This window comes from Haemaphysalis longicornis, unplaced genomic scaffold (genome assembly GCF_048455015.1).
Source record: "Haemaphysalis longicornis isolate Haplotype H1 unplaced genomic scaffold, Haemaphysalis longicornis Haplotype H1 scaffold_4, whole genome shotgun sequence".
Lineage (NCBI taxonomy): Eukaryota > Metazoa > Arthropoda > Arachnida > Ixodida > Ixodidae > Haemaphysalis > Haemaphysalis longicornis.
This window is the reverse complement of record NW_027526361.1, coordinates 64,483,918-64,510,101: the sequence shown is the minus strand read 5'-3', so window position 1 is coordinate 64,510,101 and position 26,184 is coordinate 64,483,918. Positions and strand designations below refer to the sequence as shown.

Here is a 26,184-nt window from a genome sequence, read left to right as displayed (position 1 = left end):
GAATCTGGAGGAAGGGACAAGTACGAGAAAACACACGGTATTTTCAGCGGACACACTGCGAACGCTGCGTAAAAGACGAGGAGGACTTCCGAGTTTTGTTATGCGCGCAGAAACAAGCCCCAGGGGCAAGTAAAACATGTTTTCCGAGCATTTGAACCTACTTGCTCTTGGTCTTTGTTTACGCTGTTCGGTTTCTTTACTTATCGCTATAGTAAGAGGTTGAACCCTATCAACATTCACGGGGCCCCTAAAGCCCATTTCGCTGTACCCAGGTGTTGTTGAAATACAGCAGCCGAAAAAAGAATTACCTGTACAGTACAGAGCGAGGCTTGCCTTCAGAGGGACACTCGAAATTCAACTTCACTGCGCAGGCGGCACAAGGACACAACGTAAAGAGGAATGTTTGTTTTCTCTGCTTATTTGATTTCAGGGTGTGCGTGCGATGTGCGCTGAATGTACGAGACCTCGTTCTTTTTGTTTATTCGTGGGGTGCGTGGAAGTGGAAGCGAGGAAGCAGAAGCTAGGAAGAATGCGTTTCCAGGCCGTGTATTGCGCAGCATTCTAGCTCTGGCGCTCGTGTCGGTACCCCTGTTCCTGTGTGGACACAAAACCATAACCTTTGCGTACACAGCCCTTGTTCATAGACAAAGCGAACACCAGGAACCACATGTGGTCTTTTTTTTTTAAACGCCTGGCACCAACATGGATATTTCCGTAGGTACGCCGTAGCGTACATCCGGGCATTCCGGTTTCCGTGGAAATGCTGAATACTTCTACGCTCTACGTCTAACAGCGGACCAAGCAGCGTGAGCTCCATATCCCGTGTTCAGGACAGGAACTAGTGGGTAAGTACCCAGTAGAATAGGAATGTTCGCCATTGCCGCTCTCAAAGGGCTCTTGCAGCACCCTCAGCAGATATCTCGGAGCACACAATACCCGTACAGTAAGTACACTATGAGTAATCCTTTCTCGCAACAATGTTGTCAGCGCGGTCGTTACCTAGGGAGTGATCTCAAATAAAAAGGAAACATATTTTTTTTCCTGTCTGCCACGCTGTTAGTTATGCCGGGAAAGGTACAGCCAGCTGCATTGTGAAACCGACCGGTCTGAGTTTGCGGACAACCGTGAAAACGTCACTGAAATTGCTGCTCTCGCTTTGGTTGCCGGTATGATGGTCACATCTGTCCTTTCTGCTTGCAAAGGTCCAATCCTTACTCACTACTATTCGCCAGTCTGGATGCCCACCACTGCTGGCGGCTTTGTGTATCAGCAGCGTTTCGCGATTCTTTATAAGAACTGTTTAGAGGGAACAAATAAAGGTATGCTGCGCTGAGACTGGGGTTGTATTTCTGGAGTGTTTTATGTTATTTGTTCAAGCTTATTCTTATATGGCTACCCAACGTGGTAGCTCAGTGGCTAAGGCGTTTTCATACTGAGCACGAGGTCGCGCGTTCGATTCCCGGCCGCGGCTGCCGCTTTTCTGATGGAGGGGAAAAGCAAAAACGCCCTTGTGTGCGAGATTTCGGCGCGCGTAAAAGATCCCCAGGTTGTCAAAATTAATCCGGAGCCCTCCACTATGGCGCGCCTCATCGCCTACGTTGCGTCGGCGCATTAAAACCTACAATCAATCATTCTTATATGGCTGTGCCAACCAACACATTCTTCAATGGTGCGAAAACTTCCTAGTTTCTAAAATGAGTTGATGATGATGATGTTAGGTTTTCTTGGCGCAAGGGCATCAAGGCCAAAGAGCGCCAGTACTATGGTGAGGATTATTCAAGTGAGAATATAAAGTACAGAATATATAATAAAAGGTATCTCAAAGTTCTGTTAAAAAAAGAATTGGTGTAGAGGGCCAAGTAAAAACATTTGTCACTATGACAGGAATTTTGTATGTGCACCCCTTGCCAACGTCTTTGCGGTAGCAATGAGTAGCCCTACCGGGTTCTAGCGTGCGATGGTGGCTCGGCTCACGGGTGATATGACACATACCTTAAAAAATCTACGTCAGAGAGGTACTTAAAAACACGGCTAACAGAGAAAAGTGGCTCGTCTGATAAAAACAGCAATGGGTGTTGAGGGATCATGCGTGTGTACAATTCTGGAAAATGAAGCTTTCTTTGCGGTTCAAGTAGTTTGCATTCTACCAGTACGTGAATGACTGATAGCGACCCTCCACACCTCAAGCAGCGTGGCTGTTCTGTTCCTTTCAAAAGGTACGCATGTGTAGCATGGTTATGGCCTATGCGCAGTCTACAGAGAGTAATCTCTGTGATCCTGTCTCGTTTCTCACGGATCGATCTACCTAAGTTGGGTTTTACCATGTGCAATTTGTTTGCTGTTTGCCCATTCCAATCTTCCTGCCATTGGTCGCGCAGCCTCTTACGTACGTACGCTTTAAGATCCTCGTACGGGACGCTTTGAATATCTAGGTCACTTCGAAGAACTGCAGTTACAGCATTCCTGTCTGCTTGCTCATTTCCGGCTATGCCGCAGTGACCTGGGACCCAACAGACTGTGATTTCAAGTTTTTGTTGGTGGGCTGAGCACAGTAGTTTTAGCAATTGATTAAAGACTGGATTTTTTTGTAACTTTCCTGACACTAAAGCCTGCACAGCACTTTGAGAATCAGTGAATATCACTGACTTTTGGACATTGTTCTGAATAATATATTCTACAGCCAATACAAGGCCGTGTGTTTCAGCAGTGAATATAGATGTGGCTTTAGGCATAGTCTTTGACGTGGAAAAGTTTGGACCATGTGCAGCACATGATACTGCACCAGCTGACTTGGAAGCATCTGTGTAGAACTCAGATGCTCTGTACATGTTATGCAAAAGCAAAAAATGCTGCATAATTAATTGCTTTGGAGCGGTTCTTTTGTCAATCTTCATAAAAGAGAGATCACAAGAGATAGGGCACAGATCCCATGGAGGGACAAGGTCAGCAAAGCTGGTTTTCTGAGCGTCAGTGAAGGATATTCCCAGGCCTTTGGCCAGTGCCCTCACCGACAGAAGAAATGGCTCAGCCGTGGCAGGTCGCTTTTCAAAAAGCTTGATTGCCTGGTTACCTAGAGTGCTGTTAGGGTGTCCGGTCAAGGATGTCACTTTTAGAGCATAATTCAACCCAGTGTACTTCCGCTGTGTTTCAAGAGACCACTGATTGGCTTCCACATACAGGCTTAAAACAGGGCTTGTTCGGAAAGCGCCTGTAGCAAGACGAAGCCCAAGATGGTAGACAGGGTCTAGCATCTTTAGAGCTGTTCTCGCGGCGGATTGATAAACAATACACCCGTAGTCGATGCGGGACCTCACAAGGCTATTGAATAAGGCCAATAGGCACTTTGTGTCAGTACCCCAAGACTGGTGTGAGAGGACTTTCAGGATCCTGACTGTATCCAAACATTTAACTCTAAGGCGTTTGAGGTGTGCAATGAATGAAAGTTTGTCATCAAGCACAACCCCAAGGAATTTGTGCTCCTTTTTTACCGCTATGGGTGTTTCATTGAGTGTAATAACGGGATCTGGGCGGATACCACGCTGCCTAGAGAAGACCACACACGTGCTTTTTTCTGGGTTAAAACAGAAGCCATTCTCATCTGCCCATTTTGTAAGTTTGTTTGCAGCTATTTGGATTTGCCTCTCACAAATGGACATATTACATGATTTAAAGGCAATGTGCACATCATCAACACATAGTGAGTAGGATATGGAGCGAGGCAGTGCAGTTCCTAAGGAATTCATTTTAACAATAAAAAGGGTGCAGCTAAGCACACCACCCTGCGGCACTCCATTTTCTTGGACGAACATATTCGAGAGGACGTTTCCAACCCTAACCTGAAAGGTGCGCTCCGAAAGGTAATCCTTCAAACTGTTCAGCATGTTTCCACAAACTCCAAGGCGGCGCAGATCACAAAGAATACCATAACGCCAGGCTGTGTCATAAGCTTTCTGGAGGTCAAAGAAAACTGATAAACAATGCTGCTTATGAACAAATGCATCCCTGATGTACGATTCAATAGCCACTAGGTGGCCTGCTGTAGATCTACCGGAGCGAAAACCCGCCTGGAGATTGTCTATAATACCATGGTACTCAAGAAAGTAGATAAGGCGACGGTTAATCATTTTTTCGAAGACCTTGCATAAGCAACTGGTCAAAGCGACCGGTCTAAAACTAGTTGCAAGTGATGGATCTTTCCCCTCCTTTAGAATCGGCACCACACTAGCTTCTTTCCCCACTTCTGGAAACCGCCCTGCACGCCAGATCTTGTTAAACAACAGTAAGAGCGCTTCTAGCGTGTTGTGGTGCAGGTGCTTAATCATGGTATATGTTATTCGGTCTCACCCTGGCGATGATTTACCACAAGTAGTGAGCGCAACTTTAAGCTCCTGGATAGTGAAGGGGCAATTATACCCTACCTCAGAATGCCGTTTGTCACGTACGATCTTCCGTTCCTCTGCATTCTTGTGTCTCAGGAAGTTATTTGAATAGTGAGCTGAGCTTGATACATACTCAAAATGCTTGCCTAGGGCATTCGCTTGGTCTTGTAAAGTGTCTCCACTTGTGCTGACCAAAGGGTGCGTAAGAGTGTTACTTCCTCGGAGTGCTTTAATTCTCCTCCATACTTTCCGCGTGTCAGTATATGACGTGATTGATGACACAAAACGATTCCAGCTTTCTCTTTTCGCAATGCGCCGAATCCGTCTGCCATTGGCCTTTGCCCGCTTGAAAAGTACCAAGTTTTCAGTCGTTGGGTACCTACGCAAGACACCCCATGCCTTATTCTGTTCCTTACGGGCCTGCCTGCAATCATCATTCCACCAAGGTTTTGGCTTAGCAACCCTACTAGAAGAAGTCTGGGGGATGGACTTCAGCGCAGCTTCAATTATATGGGTGGTCAGAGTCTCAGCAGCTTCGTCAATACCGAGGTTGTCTATAAGTGTATAGTGACACTCAGAGAGCTCTTTGAATTTTTTCCAGTCTGCGGCCTCCTCCTTGAACTTTTGTGGGCATGGAGTGTTGTCTTGTTTAATGTCTAAAAGCTTGAGTCTTACTGGAAAGTGGTCACTTCCGTACAGGTTATTAATGACCTTCCACTGGAGTGCTGGAAACAGAACTGGAGAGGCTATGGCGAGATCTATGCAGGAGTACGTGGCATGTGTTGTGTTATAATATGTTGGGTCTTTCTTGTTAAGTATGCACGCTCCAGATGATAGCAGAAACTTTTCAAAGAGGCGTCCTCTAACATCCGTGCGTGCAGAACCCCAGAGTGGGTGGTGAGCATTACAATCCCCAACTACCAGATACGGCTCTGGCAGCTGACCAACTAATGTTTCAAACTCCATACTAGAGAGCGCGTGGTCTGGAGGTATGTACAGTGAGCATACTGTTACCAGCTTATTAAAGATAATGGCTCGTATGGCTACAGCCTCTAAACTGGTCTGTAGCGGTAAGAACTGGCATGCCCCTGATTTTTGCACGATAATCGCAACTCCTCCAGAGGGATGCATGCAGCCATCTCTGTCTTTCCTAAATACAGAGTAGTTCTTTAAGAAGTTTGCTTGGTTCGTCCTCAAGTGTGTCTCCTGGAGACACATAATACTTATTTGGTGTTGTGACAGCAATTCATAGATATCGTCCAAGTTTTTCAGGAAACCTCTGCAGTTCCATTGGACTACATTATCAGCTAGCATCAGCTTATGCTGGATAAGGATTAAGGAAGTGCCATGCTCTCACCCTCCCAGGCTCAAGACACCTTCCCAGGAGCCGTGACCCTAGGTGGCTTTTGCTTTGAACGGTCAAGCGACGTGCCACGCCCTATCGGCGTACCGCGCAGTGGAGAGCTTGGCGTTGTGTCCATGGCTTCTTGCGAAGCCTCGACAGCAGGGCTAGGCTGGCTGGTTGCGGCAGCCTGCCTCTCAGCAGGGGCCGGCACTGCAGTGCCAGCAAGGGGCCTAGCGTTGGCATCAAGGGGTGCTGGGGCAGCCCTTGACGCTTCTTTTGTGGCATGTGCAGTGGCCTTAGCCACCGGCACTGAGGGGGCTTGGGGTGTCCCTTGGGGCCTCGCTGGGAGGGTTCCAAGGGCAACTCGAACCGAGTGTAGCGCCGCCCCCCGTCGCGCTACATCGGCAGAGCTAGTGTGTGTCAGGAAGAGTCTCTGTCGTGCTTCCCTAAAGGTAATGTTTTCCTTATACTTCAGAGCAATTATTTATTTTTCTTTCTTCCATTGCGGGCACAAGCGCGAGTACGCGGCGTGCTCTCCCATGCAGTTTACACAGTGGAGTGGAGCTTCACAGGTGTCAGACGAGTGGTCGGGGAGGCTACACTTTGGACATGCTGCCTTGCCTCGGCAGCTCAATGAACCATGGCCAAATCTTTGGCATTTATAGCAGCGTCGGGGGTTTGGAATATACAAACGCACAGGGATTTTAACGAAGCCTGCATCGACAGACTCGGGCAGTACACTGGTCGAGAATGTGAGGATTACATGCTTGGTCGAAAACTCCTTCCCATCTCTACGTATTTTGATTCGTTGAACATTCACAACATTCTGGCCCTCGAACCCTTCCAGGAGTTCTTGCTCAGACAAGTTCAGAAATTCTTCATCAGAGATAACACCTCTGGTAGTGTTCATGGATCTGTGGGGACTGATGCTTACAGGATTGTCGCCAACAGTGGTTATTTTCGTCAACTTGGCACACTGAGCTGCATCTTGTACTTCTAGGAGAAGGTCACCGCTTCCCAACTTGCTTACTTTATAACCGCCGCCTAGCTCATTCGTTAGAACTTTGGCTACCAAGAATGGTGACAGACGTCTCATTGACAAGCCTTCTTTTTCACAGTGCATGACGTGGAACTTTAGGAAATTTTCGGACTTTTTAGGAGTGAAAAACTGCTGGACTGCTTCGTTGCGTCCCCGTTTTGGAGGACGATCATGGGATGCAGAAAATTTTGTTGCCATAACAAGTGAAATCAATTCAGCAGCTATGCTGGCCGCCCACCACCGAGCCCAACCTGGGAACGCGCCAGATGCGCGTTAGCCATACATAGCTGCTATAACCCTGTTTAAGTCCTCAAGGTTGATTCCTTACCCAGGGTTAACCCTCGCCGCCTGGAAATGTGTGGAAATGAGGAAAAGAAGAGATGACAGGATAGGGGTGGAAAAGAAGACAGGAAAGTGAAAGAGCTGAGAGGGAGGCAGGAAAAGGCGACTGGCTGGTTCCCCCCGGGCGGGTCAGACCGGGGGCACCGTCTGCGAGAAGCAGGGGCCAAAGTGGCGTGTTGCCTCTACCGGGGGGCCATGAAGGTCCAAAACAACCCCGGCTTTGGCTCAGCCACCAGGATTCCCTTTTCCCCGGACACGGCTCAGCCGCGCACAGCCGAGGCGTGGGTGGGTCCAACCCACATGTGCTCGGGTCCGTGGTGTTGCAAGTCACCAAGTGCCTACAGCAGTAGGCACCCCTGCGGAGCTCGGGACCGTGGTGGCGCTACTCACCAAAACACCTTGAGTACACAAGGTGCCCCCTGCGGGGTTCTAAAATGAGTTGTGGGCTCCAACACCAAACGGAGAGAAAGACCAAAATTGTTTCGCTTCAGCAGCTCTAAAAAGGCTATTTTTTTTTATAGGATAAACCTACAAATTGACACTGTTCTGTGCCAGTGCGCTGCAAACAAAATTAATTAACAGTAGATATGGATACGACGCAGAGCAAAATTCCGATGCTTTCCTGTCGCTGCAAGAGACCGAAAAAAGGTGGCCAATAGGGAATACCTGCCAAGTGACGCGCAGAAGGCGAATAGGTGTTAACGCTCAAGGCTCTCACGATTACGCCTCTTCTAAGTGAGAGCAAGACAAGCGTGGCTAACATTACGGCCTAATTGTGAATTTAAGATGTTCATAAAAACAATCCTACATTGGGTTTAAATGCTCTATGTTGTTTGCAACATGATAAAGCAGCAGGTATGGTATGTGAGCAGATATGTTTGTTCCTGATTTTTTTCGTTAGCTCTTGAGATTTTTGATCATATTTGTCTTTTTATCCTGGTGATATCTGGGGATGCAGTATAATAAAAATACACATTGCGATTACAAAAATTTCGACCACTGGGTATTGAACAGAGGGGCAGCCAGAAAGTAGGGATTGCTACAGTCCAAGGAACCTGCCTTTCTACTTCGAAGCACCTGATAACTGAGGCCCTACACGCGAAGAATGGAGTTTTAGCAAGAATATACTTAATACTGAGCCTAAGGACGCGGGTTTGATTCCCTGCCGCGGCGGCCGCTTTTCTGATGGAGGCGAAAATTGATAACGCCCGTGTGTTCGAGATTTAGGCGTACGTTAGGATGCCGAGGTGGTCAAAATTAATCCGGAGTCCTCCACTACCGCATGCCTCATCGCTTGTGTAGCGTCTGCGCGTTAAACCTTGTAATCAATCAATCAAGGCTGTCGTTTTGCTACAATGTACTAAAAAGCCTAGCTACACGTGAAAAAAATCTCTGAGCATCCTACTCGCAACCTCTTTAATTTAACAGGTTAGAGGTAATAACGCGGCCCAGCTTTTAGGTCAAAATACATGGGGTCATTCACGCAGGTGTTTTGGCACTCTCTCAGCGCTGATAATTAAGATCGGCTGTGTGACAGCAAGCAGCCATATGAAAGTCCGAAGAACTTTTTATAGATGCCTATAATATATTTTAAATAACGTTGCGAGTCTCATAAATTAACGGGAGTTGCCAGCAAAATACAGAAGTGGACACTATTTACTTGATTCACTTCTAGCTTTAAATGTGCTTTTGAGCACATGCTATTCAGACTACACGCGACATATGATTACCTGGCTAAGGCGTTGCGCTGCTGAGCACGAGGTCGCGGTTCGATTCCTGGCTGCGGCGGCCGCTTTTCTGATGGAGGCGAAAAGCAAAAACGCGAGTGTGTACGAGATTTCGGCGCACGTAAATATCCCCAGGTGGTCGAAATTAATCCGGAGCCCTCTACTACGGCGCGCATCATCGCCTGAGTTGCGTCGGCGAGTTAAACCCTCCAATCTATCGACATATGATTACCGGCTCCAAAAATGTTTAAGCACCAAATGTCATTAAATAAAGGTTGTCAGTTTAAGCTGCACCAGCGAGTTGAAGATACTTACCACGTAAACCAATCTAACATCCCGAACAATCTAAAACCCCTGCATGGCTCATAAATGCGTCACAAAAAAGCGGTATAGATCCCATAGTTTATCTACAACCTTGCTTCGTCTTTGTCGGCTTTTCAGAGCCACGACGTAAGGCTTTTCATGCCGAATACAATACTTAACGTCAGCGTAGTGATCGGTAATAAGCATGGAATCGACGTTAATGCGAATTTTTAAAAGCACTGCTATAGTAGATGTGCAGTGGTACGTGCCTGCGTATCGTTCGTTTGCATTTTCGGTTTTATTCTATTCTTATCGATTTAACGGTTCCTATCACGTTCCGAGTGACATCATACGGTCACGAAACAGTACGACCAAGGGGCATGATTGGCACGCGGAGAAGTCGGATGCTGTAAGCCTCGCTTGCCTTTTTGCGAGACTTTGGGGCATCAACTGCGGGGTATTCATTGAAAATAATTGCTAAGGCTTGAAATCGTTGCCCAGATATTGAGGTCCACTGGTGTACACAATCCACTAAATACGTCCGTAGACGTGTACACGACTACGTGACATTTAATGTTTGAACACAAAGAGAAAAAGTGTAGGCATTGGCTGGTGGAATAGCTACAGTTGCGATGGCGGTGCCAGCTAAACTGCTTTCTGCTCTTATCGCAAGGCATGCATTGTTATATTTGTTTTTTATTTTCCCTTTATTTTGTTTCGGTACAGCCTTTGTGACCACAAACACGCTTCTTTTTGTATGCGAGTTTCTGTTATTTTGCTTCAGTCTTTGCAGACCATAGTGCCACCACCTCTTTGAGAATTCATGCGGTGAAGTGGGTTCATGGGAAAGCTTTAGCCGGAGCTTTGTGCTATGTTCGCGACCCGTTCGTGTCATTGCTAATCGACACATAAAGCTTGATATTCGTATATGCGTATCGCACTTCGTTGGACAAGGGAAGTGTCACTGCAAAGCTGTGCTTCCAAAAGCAAGCTCAGCGTTTTCGCCAAGGCTATAACTCGAGGCAAGAGCTGTGGTGAGGAACCCGTAAAAAGACCTTATGACGAATGTTACCCCAAAGTGGGCTCTCAACCATAACGTGCAAGACACCAACTGTCCAGGTTACCCCAAATCGTGGAGATTACCAAGACCGATAACCTGGTGAACCCCACAATTTACTCACTGCATCAATTTTTCGCGACAAAGTAAGAGGTGTTCCGTACGCTGCTGCCCGCAAGGATGCCGTGAAGAGGACGTTCAGACGGGAAGTGCAATTCCCTTTTGCTTTCCGCGCTGCCGCTAACGATCATTTGGCGTGCGGCCGAATCGGTTCTCGACTCGTACTGGGAAGAAGACATACGCGGGAAGCGAGAGCCGGAGAAAGAGCGCGAAAATCTCGGCCGTTTCCGCACCGCGTACCCGGAAGTGGGTCATGAATCGAGCAGCGATAAAGCTCGCTCTTGACAGGTTAGGTCGGGTAATGGTGGGTGACCTTCGCAGGTTTGCGGTGCTTTGTAAAACGGCACAGGAGAAAGCTGACAACGCGAAGATATATATATGTATATACACGGCATATACACGTTTTCGTATAATCTTGCTACCTGTACCATTTCTTGCATTGAAAGAAGTCTTCAACTGATGTAGGCAGCGCTGTTTTGTTTCGCATCGTTGAGCTTGTGAGGTCGTTCTCGCTGCATCGAACATGCCATGTTTGCCTAACCTAGCACTATTGTTGATGCTGTTACAAAATATGGATAGTAAATGCCTGTTCATCAACAATACTCCGAATAAAAGGTGTAACACTCATCGATAAATACTTTTCAAGCAAAAAATAGTAACGTGTGACCAGAAATTGTAATTATTTATAATTAACATTGAAACGAAGTTATAAGAGGGCTTAGGTGCCTTTTAGACAAGCGATGACCGACCTTCCTAACTACAAGTGGTTATTGGCCGGTTAGTCGCCTCGTATATTTTGATATTCTTGAGAACACAAAACGAATTGTGTCAACACGAAGTTATCCTGCCATTAACTGCCTACGTGGACGTCTTTGTGTAACATGAAAAATTCACCTGCAGTAACTTTAGTACTAAAAGTAGGCAGCTAAATTGCTTTCAGCACCAAATATTCTTTTACGCTGCTTGAGAGCATGATAAATACCAAAGCGTTCGAGTTAGAACAGCCTTTCGGTGCTCAATGTGCGTTTTATATGATTGGCAAACATAAAACGAATATTCTGTCTAGACACGACTTTCAGGTGAAATTAGAGGGCCAACATCAGCTTTTGCGACCTCAGGGTTATTACAAAACAAAAATTGGCCGCGTATCTGCTCCTTTCGTTGCAAATGCCGTCAAAAGACGACAGTCTTTATCGGCTTTTGCGATGTATATGCAGCCCTTCGCTTTCCCGCTCACCGCTCATGTTGTTCCTCTTGCGTCGGGCTCCTCCCAAGGTAAAGATGCCAAAGGTTTGCTTAAATCATTTGAAATTTCCCGCGTTCCACTGCTACAAACCGGGTGCCTCGATGCGAACGCTGCCGTACGGCGAAGACGCGCGTTAATCGAGGCGCCCTGCTTCAACGTTTATAGAACCGCGTTTCCCGACTCCACGTGCGTTGCAAGCAGAACGTGGAACCTATCTAGTGGAACCTTGCGTAACTGTTGGCGGTTGATTTCTTAAAATGGCACCAGAAGCTATAGTGGCGCGAGTGACAGCAGGCGACGGCGGAGTGCATTCTTTTTCTGCAGTTGATGAAGTATTTATTTTGGCAAAATCAAGCCTGGTTGATTTTTTTATACAGGAACACTGCAAATATCACTTCTGTATTGATTTGTTCTCTCATATTTGCGTAATGTCTTGTTCTTCTTCAACAATGTTGACAAGTATGAACATTACACCGGACTTAGACGGGTAGATGTAGCTGTGACTATATAAGACTATTGCGCAGGCATTGTTTTGCTTTGGCCGGGTGGCTGAATCAAGTCACAGACAGACAGACAGACCAAAATTTCTGGGTTTAAGTAGCCCAAGAAAGACTATCGTCTTTAAAAAGCAAGCAAAACAAAAATAAATATGCAAAGAACCTGCACTCCCAGTCGAAGTTCTGTTTTCTATTCCGACCCACCACACCGGCACCGCATCTAAAAATGCGAGGAATAATATTAAAAAACAAGTTAAAGGGACTCTGCAACTGCCGATAAACGCTTTCGTTCTTTCGTTCGGGTGTGAAAGCACTGCGAAAGCTATACTTATCGCCAGCACGCAACGGCACTGCGTGATCTGCTCGCTGCAGGAGATTCGCCTTTCCCTTCCGCTTTATTTGTGTGGCTCTCTCTTCAAAGTGTTTATCGAATGCGTTCACTGCTGCAACTCACGAAAATCTGGCCAGTAGCCGATAGACCGCCGTAATGACGTAGTTCCAGCAATCGAAGAACGTAAAGATCGGGAAAGAGGGAAAAAGCTTTTTAGTAAGTTTCTAGGCTATCTGAAGGGTATAGAGCAGTAATTTCTGGCTGAGGTACTTTACGACCCCCTAATCTAAGTACTGGGTGTGTTGGTCGACTACGTGCTGCAAGCATTTCAGATTGCAAAAAAAGATAAAGAATGTGCTGCAGGGTTCCTTTAAGTAGTATAGCAAGTAAAGAAGCAGGAAATACAAAATGTACCTATAAGTAACTGCTCAAATGCAATTAAAGAAATAGGGTCAGCTATAGATTTTCTTAAAAGCAATAAGAATTCGCGCAGAATAAAAACAAAGTTAACATATGGTAAACAAACAGCGAATAATACAGGGAGAAACAGAAAGATTTTACCCTCGACATCTTTAATGTATCAGAAAAATTATTTGTATTGAAACAAGTGAACCGATTGAAATTTTATGAAAATTGTGTTTGGGTGTTCACCAAGCATCCTACTAATACAAGAACAACAACAACAACAACCAAAACAGAATAGAGCCCGCGGTGTCAGTTGTTTATTACATTTTTTGTTTGGTTGTTTGGCACTATAAATGCGAACCTATCAACCCAAATTTTAAACTTTTTAATCTATGATCAATGTTCGGTTCGGCGGGCGCAGAAATGCAGTTTTGTTAATGTTGCGCCTGATAGCGATTGATTGATTGATTGATTGATTGATTGTAGGGTTTAACGCACCGACGCAACGCAGGCGATGAGGCACGCCGTAGTGGAGGGCTCCGGATTAATTTTTACCACCTGGGGATCTTTAACGTGCGCCGAAATCTCGTGCACACGGGCATTCTTGCTCTTCGCCTCTATCAGAAAAGCGGCCGGCGCGGCCGAGAATCGAACCCGCGACCCCGTGCTCAGCAGCACAACGCCTTAGCCATTGAGCCACCGCGGCGGGTACCTGGTAGCTATGCCTGCAGCAAGATATTCGTTCAGGTTTATCAGAAGCGCATGCTAAAAACTTCCCAATATCTCATTTTTACTTGTTAATGTGACCATGACGTTTTCGATATCCCCGCATGGAGAATGTTTTCACCGCGAAAAAAATCAGTAGAGAAGCCGTCGTATTAGTGATCAGTGGAGGCCGGATCTCTAGGCATTAAAAAAATAGTGTTTTAGGCTCCTAAACTAGGGAGTAGGGAGGCAAAACAACATTTTAGGACTCCGATATGGTAAATGTAGGCATAAATGTAAGCAAATTCAAACGAAGACGTACGTGACCTCTATCTACCCTAGCTAAACCAAGATTGTTATTGTTTACGACGGCACCAAGACTCCAACAGTTAAACATAGCCATTAAATTGTCCCATAAAAATACTAGAAAATGCCAATAGATTGGCCGAATTCCATAGGCCAACTGCTCTAGCTCGTGCCAATAGCCACTGTTGCTTGCTCGTGCGTCGCATAAAGTGAAATAGGCATGGAAAAGAATTCTTGAGAGCTAGAAATACTGACTAAAAAGCGGTATTTTATGACTGCCTCCGCAATTTATTTACAACACAGTAAAAATACACACAAATGATCAACTCGAGAGACGACGATTTATCACAGAATTAACATGCATTTGCATTTGGGTTGTCAGGTACAACTGTAACATTTTTCTTATCTTTATTTATTTATTTATTCATTTACAGTACCCTCACAGCCATAATGCATTGGAGAGGGGAGTGGTTACATAAAGTAAAGTGATGATAAAACCAGTAAAAAAAGGGTCACAAAAATAGCAAGCAAACATATAATCGTAGCTGGCGCATAGTAAGACAAGTAGAAAGATAACAAAGTTTGCTTCAATTTATACAATACATAATGCATAACAACATCACAGGAAAGAAAAAAATACCATATAATTACAGAATGTTAGTTATTGTATTCGTAAATGACTCATGGTCAAATATGAGAGTGTTTGATGCAGGAAGGCGGTTACATTCGACTGAAGTCTTGAGTATAAAAGACTGGAAAAATGCATTTGTTCTTGACAATGGTACTCTAACTTTATTAGCATGGTCCAAGCGCGGCGAGATAAAGTGAGGATGCAAAATAAGCTGATGACGTAGTGTTGGGGGATAAAATATTTTATGAAATAGACAGAGACGGGAAAGTTTTCGGCGACAAGATAATGGAGGAAGTTGAAAGCTACTACTATGTATATTTTATTGGCGCAAGGGTGTCTGAGGCCAAAGAGCGCCAAGACAATGTTTGTTTTGTCACATTTGTTAAATTGCCATGGCGATGATTGTGATGTACTTGATAAAAATAGTGTATATATGGGTGTAAAGGGCCCTTACTCTAAGAAGCGAAGATGAATAAGATGAGAGGTAACAGTGACGATGTTTATGTGTGTGCTGGGAGCACCATAACATAACAGGGATGGCGGTGACGTCCCTGGCACGTTATGAAAACGTTCAGAACCACCCTCACTATTTGAATTGGGTGGCCCTGATGCCACACATGGTATGAGATGAGTGCTAAAAATCCAATGTCAGCGAGATAGGCTAAAAGGCGTTCACTTCTAATCGGGGGTTGATCAGATAAAAACAAGGATGGGTGTGAGGGTATCGTGTAGGTGTATAGTTCTGGGAAGTGTCGTTTCCTTGCGTCATGGTATGCCAAGCATTCAATCAATACATGGAGGACTGTAAGTCTTCGTCCGCATTTCTCACAAGATGGTGGTGGGGTTCCGTTTAAAACGGAAGTTGAAAGCTACATTTGATTGAAGTTATGCTAGCAGTCCGATTAAAGTTAGAAAGAATGTATCGAAAACAGTTATGTTGTACATTTCTTGTAAATGAGTTAGAGCATCGTAACATGGGTCCCACCCTCATACCGCATACTCGACCTTGGGACGAATTAATGTTTTATGCATTTGTAATTTTTGAAAACAAGCGTAGGATATGTCCTAAGGTGCGGTTATCATTCGCAATTACATACTTGGTGTGAGCGGTCCATGTGAAATCGGTGGAAATGTGAACACCAAGATATTTATTTATAAGGTGACGCATGATCTAAACTGGAGTTTTAAATAAAGTAGGTAGGTAACTGGTGAGCTGTTCTGGTGACATGTAAATGCTTACATTTTTTTGCGTTCAGTTCCATGAGCCAAGTTTCGCACCAGGAAAAAATAGTAACACAGCGAGCCGGCCAAGTTGGAAGCGATCCATGGCAACGAAGGCGCAAAACAAAGAAGGACGAAGAAGAAAGGACAAGGACGAGCGCACTCTAAGAACTGAAATTTTATTATTTCTACGAAAGACCTATATGCCTACAAAAGTGCTCACCATCACAAAACGACTTTCCTACAGCGCACACTATCTTTTTGCATGTATTGTCAGGAGCCTACACGTGTTTGCTGTGTGCGCTGTAGGAAAGTCTTTTTGTGATGGTGCGCAGTTTTGCAGGCATATAGATCTTTCGTTGAAATAATAAAATTTCAGTTGTTAGAGCGCGATCGTCCTTGTCGTTTCTTCTTCGTCCTTGTTTGTTTTGCGCCTTCGTTGCTGTGAAAAAATAGCGTTAAGATCGGATTGCAAGGCGGTTATGTCATCGCCACGAGTTATTTGCCGTATTACAACACAGCCGTCGGCAAATAAATGAATGTTAGGAGAAACGCGTGAAGGCAAGTCGTTAATGTAAACATGCAATGTAACAATTCGGATAATACTAATATACACTGGTATTATCTGAACTGTTCAGTCAAGACTCCCCAACATAGCCAAATACACATCCAGGTGTTTAGAGAGCACTTTAAAAATAATTTTAGCAGCCGGACAGTTTTTTTTTATGAATTTCGTGTCTTAGAGCCAGTTGCAAGTGTGAAGTTTAAGGCTTAAGAAAATGCGGCTGCGCAGTGATGTTTCGCAGTTTGCTATTCAATATTGGAATGATGGGCTAAAACAGGCGTGTTCGATTATCAACTCTTCTGTCGAAAACAGAGTAGAATTTTAGTATGGTTGTGGAACTGGAAACGCGGATCGACTGCTCGTGTTCCAAGAATTGTGTTCGGAGAGCGCCGCATCGTACCCCAAGAATCACTGTAAAAATTGCGGAAACAATAGCACCTACCACTATCCCCAGATATTAGAGGCGACGGCATCTCATTTACTCGCCTTGTCCCTCCATACGGCGTTGTCGTTGTCCGTCCACACCCCTCCACTATTCTCCTCGCCGCGCGAGCTGCGCTCTCCGCCGCTCACCCCCTCTCCTCTCCGATAGCGAACACTCTCTCTCGAGGGGCATTGGATTGGATTTAATTGGCTTGGCTTGGCTTGGCTTGGCTTGGATTGGATTGGATTGGATTAACGTGGATTAAAGTTAATTGTGTTGCGTCATAGCCGCGCAACGTTGCGTCATAGCCGCGGCAGGGGGTTCACGGGACGTTTCACGTGATGGGAGAATCAACCTAACGGAAACAACAGCAGAACCCCCTATGCATCGCATCTACACAGGGGTTACCGCGAGGGGAGGTGGGAGAAATTTTTTTATTCAAACTTGTGCCTCTATAGTCACTGCGTCTCATTGCACTGCTGCTGTCGGTTCTTTTCCGCAAGTTCGTTGAGCAAGAGGTCTAGGTTGAACTCAATAGTGTTCCGAAAAGTCAAAGCTAACTGCTCGGTAACGTGAATAGCGATCCCAAACTGCACTCAAAATCGAAAGTTGAGGCTAAATAGTGTCCATGTAGGCGCCTATTCTGAAAATAAGCATTTATAGGCATTTATAGGCATTTAGGCCCAACGCCAGAATAGGCATTTATAGGTACTATAAAAACGCCACAAAGCCCTTCTTAACATCTAACTCATAATCATATATCAAAGTGGCGCGATAGGAGTGCAAGGGAGCAAGTAGGCATTTGCCTAAAATTCGATCTCTGTTGATCAATCATGCATGTCGACGCACCATGAAACTAATCGAAGCGAAAACGCGCTGTTGCTGAGAACCTTCAAAACCGTGAAATCTTGATCACGTTTGTTCTACTCGCTGCAGCACATAACCCTGCTTAAAACTTCGATGATCCCATGAAACTGCGCCCAAAATGTCGTCGCTTAGCAACCAATAAGAGGCTGCCTCAGCGCAGTTTCCTCAGTTACGCGAACACTGACTGCTATGGGCGGTTGTAGGCAGAGGCTACTCTTGCGACGGTGCTTTTTATCCCAGAATGGTGTAATCTGCTCCGCAACTCCTGCAGGGACTTTAACAAAATTTGAAAAAAAAAAAACACACGTCTCATTACCCATCAATGTTTTGTATTTATTTCATGTATTGTTAAGCTCACCGCTGCCTGTGCACTAAGAATAGACACAACACGAGAAAAAGCTTTATTGCTCCGTTGCTCATCAACAAAGGCTGCGCCATCGTCTGTAATACTACACCCGCAGTACCCTCTGTAACCTCGGCGCCTTGGGTTAATTACTAGGCTGAGGCAGAGTACGGATACTTCCGCATAATGACGAAGAAGCAGCAAAGCTGTATGGTGTTCAGCATCCTCCGTCTACCGCAAAATGTAGCTGGACTTGACTTGCAAGAGGTACTGCGCAAACTACAAAAAATGCCACGGATACGCTTGCTTTGCCGAAATCCCGTCGACACACGGTAGTCAGTTCTGCTATTCATGCCACATAAAACCCTCACCTTTCTCACCGTCCAACCATCACGCGCTTCTTTTTCCTTCTCGCTCTCCTTGTGGTGAATGTAATGGAGATTTGCCGGGTTGAATTCTTTTTCTGCACCAGCACCTCTCCCGCGCCATCTGCGGGGACCTTTCGTCTTGTTGTGCTTGGAGCAGATCCAGCCGACATATGTTGCTTTAGGAGTGTATTCTTACCGCGCCTCATTCCAACACCGTTTACAGCACGTTTATTTATTATTTGTCATTACAAAGCTTAACAGAACGTTCTTTTTGAATAATGGAAGGCGGGTACGGTCAGTTATGTAGTTACATTATGCCTCAAATATTCCTCAGGTTTTAGGGGCTCGGACTATCGGCGTCTCACGTCGTCATCTTTCCATCTAGTCACGTACTAAAACACCGGGACACTCGTTTTCCAACGCGTCACGCTAGAACGTAACGCGTACGAAACGAACACACCGGGACAGCCCTTTTTCAACGTTTCGTGCTAGAACGTTTCATCGCCGTGAGAAAAACGCGTACTACAAGAACATAACGGGACACTCGTTTTCTAACGCTTCGCGCTAGAATGCTTCGTGCTTCAAAGACACTATACTTACAGCAAAGCTGTACACCAGCACCCCTAAAAGTTTCCATCTCTAAGGGCAAAAACGCCAAGGCACCAAAAATACACTTACGCAATGCATGTTTCGCCCCTTCCCAGGTTTCACGATAGTGGAGATGGCCCGGGATATTTTTTTTTCTTTTTGCGCCGCATAATGTGGACTTGAAGCCATAACAGGCGCTTTAGTAGTATTGAGCGGCCTTGCCTAGATATACGTGTTTATGCAATCATTCACCGGTTTTTCAGCCGGGCGCCTGAATCGAGACCCAAATGTCTCTTTAAAGTAGCCCAAGGAAGGCTGTCGTCGATATTATTGCAAGTTCATCCATAAGAATATCGGTATCATTGTTCTACTCTATGTTCTCGTTGTGAAGTATTTGTGCGCATATTGAACAGAACATTGGTGGGGCAAGAACTTAGTACACAAACTAAAACATTTACGTAACTCTAATTAGCACCGCAGCTTTTCCGAAAAGCCTGCTTATATGTCTGCCGTTGATGCTAAGCTGCAACCGCAACCTGCGAATTTCATTCCATGAAGAAATAGGCTCGGTGGCGTCAAACATGCCGCGTGACCCCAAAAGATTTTGTTGGTGGGGAACTTGTACACAAGTGCTATATGTTTAGAACCTTACTAAAACTTTTTGGCGCTAGTTGTTTACAGCGATAGCTCTATTAATTAGTTCAGATAAAAAGCCCAGAACATGCGTCCCAGCGTCAACCTGGCCTCAAAGCTCAGTCGAAGTCCAGCCAGCGTCTCCCGCGGTTGCGCGGTGAAAGCACGTAATTTTTTTTTTGCGAAAGTATGCCCTTTGGCATAAAGTCCTAGAGGTACAAGTTGGCACCCGTTTCCCGGAGGAAGTCCAGAAGACAGCGGTGGTGGGGCCCCCAAAGCTATCGTTAGAGATCGGGGGGTCTTCCAGGATGCATGCCTGTGCCGCGAAGGTGTCTGGATCTCGCTGAACTCAGGGAAGGGCACGTCCATAGCAGGTGGTTGGTGTTGGTGTCTTTGGCAGGAACTGTACAGAAGGGGCAGGTGGTGGTAAATGCGGCATGGTATCGTGGTGGCCACGCCCGGGTTACCGTAGGAGAGAGGGCCACCCCAACTCGAAGTCTACGCAGCACGTAATCGCTCATTCGTTCCAGGGGAAGGGGTGTGCAGAAAGGCATGGGAGTAATGAGCAATGGCACTTGCCATCAGAAAATGATACAAGTAGGTGCTGGCTGCATTCCTGTTCACTGCGCGTTCGCGCCCACACCGGCGACAGTGCCGAGCGGCGCTTGTTTTGTTTTGCGTTGAAAGTATGTGTGCGTTCCTCGGGCGTTCTCGGAGCTAAAACCGAGCTATCGCTTAATACCGCCGCAAAAAATGTTTGTGACAGTACATTAGCTGTTTTTCTAATGATATTTAACAAATTTTGCGTCATATTGCCGGTCGGCTGGCTACGACTCAATCCTCTTATAGGGAGCCAATGTTGACCTGCCTGTGAAGGGTGCACCACCACACAAACGGTCTTATGGCGGTAAAGCGAACGCGTTATAATAATGCGAAGCAACTATCTCTACTCGCACTCGAAGTACTGACACTAAAAGATATTTTCCCTGTAAGAATCCAGGGATCGTTCGTTATCTTGGGGTGCTTGTGACATAATAGGAAGTAATTCCTGCAACCTAAAACATGATTCCCATTGAGACTGTGATCAAAGATAAATTCTGCTTGGTGTAATAAAAGCTGCTTTAGAGTTAAGGATCAGTGCCTTCTTGTTTTTACCCGATTGTTCTGGGTGCTGTAAAAAATCTGCGAAATGTTCGGTGGCAATTTACAGGCTCATGAACTACATACAATAGAAGTGGTGACAACTATTTTCATGGAGTGCAACGTCGATATATGCAATTCTTTCTTATGAAAGTCGCATATTCTTCACGAATCTTCACAAGAGAATATGTTTTGTTCACTTAAATGGTTCTCATTTCGACTATAATAAACGAAAATGTGGTGGAGCTGCCTTCATTTTCTCCCAATTTTGACTGGCAGAATTTGTTCTTTTGAGCGCGACGTTCCTGACAATTCATGACAGGTACGTCGATTGCGGAGCTTCATTATGATAGTTTAAAATTTTTCTTGTTTGAATACAACATAATGGGTCTAAATTTTTTTAAGTGGCAACAGATATTTTGTTTGCAGGATTCGAGGGTGTAACGATCCGACGGCTGAGCGTGCCGCGTTTGGTGCGCAGCGGGACGGACACCCCCATGGTGCCCGTCCGGAGTACGTGCACAACGAGAACGACCTCAAGCTAGTGGTCAAGTGGTTCTTCAACGATGGAATCAAGCCGGTGTACCAGTGGATACCGGAAATGAAGGTGCGAGAGGCGTTCGGAGTGCTCCAGGGGCGTCTGATGATGATGATGATGGTTGCATTTTAATGGCGCAAGGCCAACTGGGGCAAAGAGCGCCAAAAAAAAAGATGGTTAGCTACCACATATTAAAATCAATACTAGAAGTGAATAGCACCAGAACTAAAAACAAATAAAGACAATGAGGATGGCTGGTGTAGAGGGCCAGGTTGTGATTATGCATGATACGATATGAGATTCAGAAATTTAACTCCTGACAGATAACTAAAAATACGTTTGATAGTACACATTGGTTCATCGCCTAAGAAGTGCGATGGGTGGAGTGGGATTTGTTGTCTGTAGATTTCTGGAAAGTGTTTGCGTCGTGTGGTGTGAAGTGCCTTGCATGTTATTAGTATGTGCACTACGGATAGGGCCTCTCCGCACCTGCCGCACTGGGGTCTAGGAGATCCCGTCAGCAGATACGAGTGAGTTGCATGCGTGTGCCCCATCCGTAGCCTAGCCAAGGCGACTTCTGTGTTTCTGGTGTGTGAGTCAGCTGTGTACCGTCCCAAGTGTGGCTTTATTACATGTAGTTTGTTGTCTGTCTGTTCGTCCCAGTGTGTTTGCCATGTTCTGCGCAGGTGTTGTCTTATGTGTGGCTTGAGGTCTGTATATGGTACGCTTGTTATGTCTACAGTGTTCCTGAGTGCAGCAGCACCGGCCCTCTCGTCTGCCAACTCGTTCCCAGCGATCCCAGCGTGTCCTGGGACCCAGCAGAGGAGCAGCCGATGCTTGTCCGCATACACCGACATGATAGTGTTGAATACAAGATTAACTATGTGGTTTTTGGGGGGTGTATGCGATGACAATGCGCGAACAACACTCAAAGAATCTGTGTAGATGATAGAATTGGGAATTTGATTTTCAAGGATATGTCGTACAATCAGTAAAATTCCGTACGCTTCTGCTGAAAAAATTGTTGTGTGCACGCTCATGGTTCTGGCTGCATTGAAATTCGGACCATGAGCAGCGCACGACACCATAGTGGAGGTTTTAGAAGCGTCACTGTAGAATTCAGCACGTGGGTATTTGAACTGCAAAGAAAGAAAGTGCTGCAGTATTGCAGCTCGCGGTACCCGATTTTTGTCAAGCTTTATAAAAGAAAGGTCACAGGACACAGGGCGAACTTGCCAAGGCGGTAAAATGTTTAAAGAGGATGACCTGTACACGTCTAAAAACGAAGCACTCAGATCCGAGGCTTGCTCTCTCGCTCGAAGTGAAAAAGGCGGAGTAACGGACGGGCGATTTACAAACAGCACAGATGTGGATGTATCGTTAAGGACAGGATAAAAAGGGTGGTTATTCTGAGATGAAATTTTAAAAGCATAAAGTAAGTCCATGTACGTTCGCTGGTTCTTAAGGCTCCACTTATTACATTCAACATATAGACTCTCGACAGGGCTAGTGCGAAAAGCACCCGACGCAAGCCGTAGCCCCAAGTGTAGTACTGGGTCAAGCATTCGCAATGCTGTTTTACTCGCCGACCCATATACCACACTGCCATAGTCCAAACGAGACCCAACCAAAGCAGTATAGAGCCGTAGTAGGAGTTCTTTGTCGGAACCATACGAATTGTGGGAGAGAAGCTTCAGGATATTCATTGTTTTAAGACATTTATGTTTAAGTTTCTTGATGTGTGGAATGAATGTGAGTTTCTGGTCAAACACAACACCTAAAAACTTGTGCTCCTTGTTCACAGGAAGCGACCCGCCATTAAGGGTAATGTCTGGGTCTGGAAGGATCCCGCGCTTCCTAGAGAACACAACGCAGGAGCTTTTTGCAGGATTCAATTGAAAACCATTTTTGTCTGCCCAGCTGGCAAGTTTCTTGACGCCGAGCTGGACGTGACGTTCGCATATTGACATATTACAAGATTTAAACGATATCTGCACGTCATCTACATACATAGAGTAAGAAATTGTAGGCGGCAGTGCCTTCCCAAGGGAGTTCATCTTTACTATGAAGAGAGTGCAGCTTAGAACTCCACCTTGCGGCACGCCATTTTCCTGCACGTGTACCTTTAACAGTGCAGAACCAACTCTGACGCGAAAGGTTCTCTCTGACAAATAACTAATAACGGTATTTAACATGTTACCACAGACACCGAACGACTTAAGGTCAGTAAGTATGCCATAACCCCATGCGGTGTCATAGGCCTTCTCTATGTCAAAAAACACCGTAAGACAGAATTGTTTGTGAATGAAGGCATCCTTAATGTATGACTCTAGTGCCACAAGTTGATCGTTTGTGGATCTCCCTGCCCTGAAGCCTGCCTGGCAGCTCTCAAGAAGACCGTTGTACTCCAAAAAGTACACAAGCCTCCGGTTTATCATCTTCTCGAGAAGCTTGCACAGGCAGCTGGTCAGGGCAATGGGTCGATAGCTAGCGGGAGAAGAAGGGTCCTTCCCTTCTTCCAAAAATGCTACAACTATGGCATCCCTCCAAGACTTTGGAATGTGCCCCGAAAGCCATATCTTGTTGAAAAGGTGAAGAAGTGTTACAAGAGTGTCTGTGTGTAAGTTCTGTATCATTGTATATGTAATGTTGTCTGGGCCTGGAGCTGAGGGTTTACACGTGCTCAGAGCAGCCCTCACCTCATGTAGTGAAAACAGGGAGTTGTAAGAAGTCTGTGATTTGTTGTTGTCGTGTAGGGACTTCTTTTCACAAGAGGCTTTATACTTCAGGAAAGTGTTCGTGTAGTGTGCTGAACTGGACACGTGTTGGAAGTGTTGTGCGAGTGTGTCAGCCTGGTCTTCCAGTGTGTCCCCTGTTGTACTGACCAGGGGCAGGCTGTGTGTATGTTGTCCTTTGAGTTTGCGTATACGTGTCCATACCTTGCGTGTGTCTGTGTATGAGTTTATAGATGTTATGAATGAGCGCCAACTCTCTCGTTTTGCCTCACGGCGCACACGTTTTCCTAACGCCTTGGCCCGTTTGAACAAAATGAGGTTACCCGACGTGGGGTACCGACGAAGGACACCCCACGCCTTGTTCTGGGCCTCTCGCGCCCGCCTACAGTCCTCATTCCACCACGGCCTCCGCTGGTTGCGCGGGGCACCAGAGGCGTGGGGAATGGACTTTTCGGCGGCGTCGAGGATGTGCGCCGTGAGGAGTTGTGCGGCTTCATCTACGTGTAGGTGTGCTATGGACGTGTGGTGTAGTTTCGATGACTCTGTAAATGTGTTCCAGTTAGCTCGTGCTTCATTGAACCTATTATGGGAAGATGAACTGCTTGGGCCTTTACCTATATATCTAAGTGAGGTGGGGAAGTGGTCACTACCAAATGGGTCAGTTCCCACACCCCACTCGAGAAGAGGAAAGAGAACTGCGGAGCCAATAGCCAAGTCAAGACATGAGTATGCGTTGTGTCCTATGTTATGATATGTAGGCTGTTTATTGTTGAAAAGGCATGCTCCAGAAGATGTCAGGAATTTCTCTATCAGGCGACCTCGGGCATCCGTTCTGGAAGAGCCCCAAAGAGAGTTGTGAGCATTAAGGTCGCCTGTAAGGATGTATGGTTCGGGCAGCTGGTCAACCAGCGCCTCGAAGTCGGAGCTCGTAAGTGCAACATCAGGAGGAATGTATATGGAGCATACCGTTATCAACCTATTAAATATTATTAAGCGTATTGCTACAGCCTCAAGGACGGTGTTCAAGGTGACAGGGTGGCATGCTAAGGATTTGCGGGTGATTATGGCAACACCGCCAGAAGAGTGTGTGCAGCCATCCCTGTCTTTCCTGTATACCATGTAACTATTCAAGAAATTTGTGTGTTTGGAATTCAGATGTGTTTCCTGGACACACATTATACTTGGCTGATTGGCCTGCAGAATCTCATAAACGTCGTCAAGATTATTCAGAAGGCCTCTGCAGTTCCATTGAACAATATTTTCTCTTCCCATTATTATGTGTTCAGAGCTACTGAAGTGTGACTATTTATGTAGGGTCTTTCGGGGCTTGGATTCTTGGAAGGGGTTTTCTGGCCTTCTCTACTGACCTGGACGTCGCAGCCCGTTCCTTCCGCTGCGGTGAAAGCCGGAAGGGCTCGACGTCCATGTCATCATCTGAAGGCAAGGGGGTGCCCAGCGGACTGGGCCCCCTTGACGTGGTACCCTTTCGGGTGTTCTTTGCCTGTGCTGCCAGTGCCGAAGGCGTGGGGAGCACCACAGATGGCACAGGCAGTGAGGCGGGGGAGGGGGTCGCTGCGACTGCCTCCGTCTCCATCTCGTCCGGGCCCTCACGTGTGCTTCGGGCCGGTAGAGAGGGGGAAACGGTGGGTGCAGCAGCATCCCTACCGGACGTGGATGCCACCACAGCCGCTGCTGGCTCAGCGAGCGGTGCGGAGGCGGGTTGGGCTGCCAGAGGCAACCCAGGGGGGGGCGGGGGCGGGACCAAGTCCGACTCGCGGTACTGGGTCCCCGCCGAAACCAGACTACGCTCCGCCCCCCGTCGAGCTGCGTCGGCGTACCTCCCCAGAGGGAAAGAGGCGAACCTCTTCCGCGCCTCTGGGAAAGTGATGTTTTCAGTGACCTTGATGTTAATGATTTTCTTTTCTAATTGAAACTTTTCGCATTTTCTGGAGTAGGCCGCATGTGGACCCTGGCAGTTTACTCAAAGAAGTTGTTGCACGTTGCAGTTTTCGGCCGGGTGATCGTGCTGGGCGCATTTTGCGCAGGTAAGTCGGCCGCGACAGGTGTTTGTGCCGTGCCCGAACCGTTGGCACTTGAAGCAGCGCCGTGGGTTCGGGATGTAAGGCCGGACTGAACAACGAATGTAACCTGCGTTGATGAATTCAGGAAAGGTCGCCTTGTAGAAGGTTAGGATGAGGTGCTTTGTCGGTATTTGTTTATCGTCTCTACGGATGGTTATGCGCCTGACCGCTGTTACGCCCTGACTACGAAGGCCCTCCAGCAGGTCAGCTTCAGATTCATTGAGTAGGTCATATTCGGAAATCACGCC

At 46.4% G+C, this 26,184-nt stretch overlaps 1 long non-coding RNA gene and 1 pseudogene across 1 annotated transcript in view; one reads left to right on the top strand and one right to left on the bottom strand.

Annotated features, from left to right (window-relative positions):
* Window positions 1-26,184, bottom strand: part of LOC144180381 (uncharacterized) — a 362,631-nt gene that overhangs the window by 215,611 nt on the left and 120,836 nt on the right. The window lies entirely within an intron of this gene.
* LOC144178668 (uncharacterized) overlaps window positions 18,040-26,184 on the top strand; it is a 31,113-nt pseudogene continuing 22,968 nt past the window's right edge.